Raw genomic sequence first — 4,639 nt, 5'->3', positions numbered from 1 at the left:
TTCTTTTCTTTCTGAGCCTTTACCGGAGTCACCTTCAATAGTCCCTTCATGGCAATGTTGGCTTTTTCTAGCATTTACCCTGAAACTCTTTCAGCCTTTACTCATTACCCAATTTCAAAAGTCATTTTCCACATTTTTTAGGTATTTTTTACAGCAGCAGCCTACTTCTCAGTATCAATTTCTGTCTTTGTTTGGGCTGCTATGACAGAATAATGTAGACATGGTATCTTAAATAACAAAACATTTTTTTTTTGCAGGTTGGAGAATTCAGTAGGAAGCTGCTAGAAGGTCTGGTGTCTGGTGAGAATCTGCTTTCTGGTTTGCAAGTGGCCACTCTCTTGTACCCTTAGGTGGCCAAGTGTAGAGAGAGGGGATGCAAGCCACTCATAAGGGCATCAATCCCATCATGAAGGCCCCACTCTCTTGACCTAACTACCTTCCAAAGGCCCTTATTCCTAATACTATTCCACAGGGGTTAGGGTTTCAGCATATGAATTTGTCAGGGGATGAGAGTATGGGCTGGGGTTTTCAGCACAAGCGTGCAGTCCATAATGAAGGTGGAATTCCATCTATGACACTTTCTTAGAATGCTGACCTTTGGAAAGCTCTGTGTTTATGTATCAGTCAAACATTTTCAGACTTATTACATGAGAAAAAAAATGTTATGTGCTTATTCTCTTATATGGATTATACCCAAGACACTGATTATGTTAACTTATTATAATAATGATTTTCAACCCTGGCTGTACATTAAAATCCCCTGTGGTACATTTTTAAAACTTCAACTGTAAAGCATAAATCCTAACCTATTAATTATAGTTTCTTAGGATAGAACATATTCATATATATTTTTCAAATCTCCATGAGTGTTTATGGTACACCAAAAAGGTTAAGAACATAACAACAACAGTAGAATAAAAATTTCATCAGAAGTTATATACATTGTATTGCCTAATGTGTTTTTGTTTTTTCACATTTTTTGAAGTATAATAGACAAGTAAAATTGTAAAAGATATTTAATGTGTACAAAATGATGATTTGATATACATATACATTGTGAAAGGATTCCTATCATTGAGCTAATTGACACATCCATCACCTCACTTGGGCCCCAATGAGTGGCACTGGGAGAAGGGGTCTTTCTTATGCCACATTTCCCACGCCTACCTGGGGGCTGGGACTTGGCCCTGGGCTCTTCATTGTTCATGGCCATTACTGAGGGATTCCTTGTTAGTTTCTTTTCCTCTGCTATTTTTAAATTCAGTGGTCACCAAGTTTTTTTGTTTTTTGTTTTTTCTTTGGAGGTAAGAACATCTATTTTCTACTTTCTTAGCAAATTTCAATTATAATTAATTCACTTATAAGATGAATAATATCTGAAGATATAATGTATGATAAGGTAGCTGTAGTTGTGTTATCAACTACAGTTGTGTTACCAAGTACGGTTACCATATTTTACATTAGATCCTCAGATCTTATTCATAAGATTGACCCATTACCAACCTCTCCTTGTCTCCCTCACCTTCAAACCCCTTGCTACCACTGTTCTTTAATATTCACATATAAGTGATATCGTACAGTACTTGTCTTTCTCTGTCTGGCTTATTTCACCTACCATAATGCCCTCTAAGTTCATCCATGTAAATATCAGGATTTCCCTATTTTTTAAAACTGAAATTATATCGTGTGTGTGTGTGTGTGTGTGTGTGTGTGTGTGTGTTCTATTTAATCCAGTTTTGAGATGTTTTTTGTTTTTGTTTTTTGTTGTTTTTTTGTTTTACTTTTGCCTAATATAGGTTTTTATTTTTATAACTTCCCTCTTAGAACGGCTTTTAGAGTATCCCATACATTTTGGCATGTTGTGGTTCTTTTTTCATGTGTTTCAAGATTGCTTTTTTTTAAATTTCCATTTTGATTTCTTCTTCGACCATTGGTTGTTTAGGAGTGTGTTGTTTAATTTTCACATATATATTTTTTTAATTTTCCAGATTTACTCCTGTTATTGATTCCTACATTGATATCATTGTGTTGCCAAAAGTAATTGTTATGATTTCAGTCTTCTAAAATTAGCTTGTTTTGTGAATTATCACATGTTCTATCTTGGAGAATGTTCCATGTGTGCTTGAGAAGAATATATTTGGCTGCTGGTGAGTGGAATATTCTGTATATGTCTATTAGGTTGATCCGATCTGATGTGTAGTATAAGTTTAATGGTTTGTTATTGATTTTTTGTCTGGATGATCTACCCATCATTGAAAGTGGTATACTGAAGTCCCCTGCTGTTACTATATTGCTATCTATTTCTCACTTCGTATCTGTTAATATTTGCTTTATGTATTTAGGTGCCCTTATGTTGGGTGCATAAATATTTACTAATGTTATACCTTCTTGAATAATTGATCACTTTATCATTATATAATAACTTTTTGTCTCTTGTTACACTCTTAGCTTTACAGTCTATTTGGTGTGTCGTAAGTATAGCTTCCCTGCTTCCTTTTGGTTTCCCTTTGTATGGAATATATTTTTTTTTCACAAATTCCTTTTTAGTATTCATATCCTTAAAGCTGAAGTGATTATTCTGTATGCAGCATATCACTGGGTTTTGTTTTTATACCCATTCAGCCACTCTATGTCTTTTGATTGGAGGATTTAGTTCATTTACATCTAAAGTAATTATTGATAGGTATGGGTTAATTTTGCTCTTGATAGTGTCCTAGATATCTCTCAAGCTATTTTACTGGTTTTCATTATTTTTTTCTTTTTACTTCTCTGATTGGTTGATTTTCACTGTCTTGTCTGAATTTGTTTTTCCCTTCTTCTTGTTAATTCAGCCTGCTGTTGAACAGCTCTACTGAATTTTTTTAGTTCAGTTATTGAACTTTTTAGCTCTGTGATTTCAGTTGGCTACTTTTTAATATTTTCTGTCTCTGTTGAAATTCTCCTTTTGTTCATGCATTGCTCTCCTGACCTTGGTGAGCATCCCTGTAACTGTTATTTTAAACTCTACATCAGGTAAATCACTTGCCTCTGTTTCATCAGGTTTTGTTTCTGGAGATTTATCTTGTTTTGCTTGGGACATATTTATCTATTCATTTTTCTTGACTTTTGGTGTTGGTTTCTGCACATTAGATAAAAGGGCAACTCTCCCAGTCTTGAAAGAGTGGTTTCTGGTAGATGAACCTCATCAATTAGCCCAACCTGAGCTCCTGGTTGCCTGTCAAACTTTTCTGATTGTTCAACTGCCTTCTTTGTTGTTCTTAAAGGCTTTCAGTAGTTGAGGGTGTTCCAAGACCTGTCTCAAAGAGGAAGATTTTGGTCAGCACCTATATGGAGTTTGATGAAATTTTGGACCCTCAGGGAGGAGAGTGTTTTGGTCTGCTCCCTCTTTGCTGGGCCAGGTTGTATAACCCCCATGAGAGGAGGGAGGGGGACTTGTTCTTATGCCCATTGAGATCTGCTTCTTTGTTTTTTACAGTCCTGTGGGACTCATGAATGAAATCTCTGCTGGCTATCAGAGCCAGGCAATCTGGAAGCCTGTCTCTTGGGTGGCAGCTGCAAAAGCTGGGGTACACACAAAATGTGTTCAAGCTTCTCCCAGGGAGATACTGGTGACTTGATTTTACTGTTGGAGCAGACTAAAAGAAGGTGGGGTTGATATCTCCCAGCTTCCCAATCTTTTGGGAAGATCACAGCCAGCCCTTAAATATGTGTTAAAGTTAGAAACCTGACCCCCAGGCAGTAGCTTGTAAAATATTCAGATAGATCTCTTTCAGAGAAAGACTAGGAAATGGGCAGTTTTGCCTGCTCTCTCTGTGCTGAGCTCTATGGGAGATAGCCAGTTAAGAACTACTTCTTTTTTGGCTACAGTTCTGTAGGACTCATGACTGGAAGTCCTGTTGACTATCAGAGCCAGGTGATCAAGGGGCCCATCCCTCACTTGACATTCATCAAAACAGGGGCACAGACACGTGTACAACCACGTTTCAGGAAGATACTGGCAACTATGAGAAAGCTGGAGGAAGAAGGTAGAAGAGGTATTTCCTGGCTTCCCTTCTCTGGGGAGGATCACAGCCAGTCCCTAGGTGATTACTAAATTAGAAGACTGGTCCTCTGGCAGCAGCTTTTAAATTTTGTAGATAGATACCTTTCAGAGAAAGACTGGGATATGGGTGATTTTGCCTGCTCCCTCTTGCTGAGCCATGGGGAATAGCCTCAATGAGAGCTGGCACACCCATTAAATATTGTGTTTTTTGCATTTCTATAGTTCTGTGTCTTATGGACACAAGCCCCAGTGGCTTTCAGAACTAGGTTCTGAGGGGTCTATTCTTCTACTGGGCCTCTTAAATGTTGGGGCACTAGATGTACAGTCCAAATCCCTTACTCCTCAAGTAGAAGCTGGGAGTTGGGTGTTTCCTCCCAATTGTATGGCATTGTACTGGGAGTGTTTTATGGTGACAGTGTGTCTCCATCTTTCCTGTCCATTTTGATGTAGGTATTTTCTCATTCCCCTAATACATAGGAGCTGCTCAGCTAGTTTTGAATCTCTTTCAGAGGGAAATGATCCATGTACAGTTATCCATTTGTTGGGTCTGTATGAGGAAGAGAGTACAGGAGCCTTCTGTTTCACCATCTTGGTTAA

The sequence above is a fragment of the Lipotes vexillifer genome, unplaced genomic scaffold (assembly GCF_000442215.2).
Source record: "Lipotes vexillifer unplaced genomic scaffold, Lipotes_vexillifer_v1.1 scaffold936, whole genome shotgun sequence".
In the NCBI taxonomy this organism is placed as follows: domain Eukaryota; kingdom Metazoa; phylum Chordata; class Mammalia; order Artiodactyla; family Lipotidae; genus Lipotes; species Lipotes vexillifer.
This window is presented reverse-complemented; position numbering follows the sequence as displayed.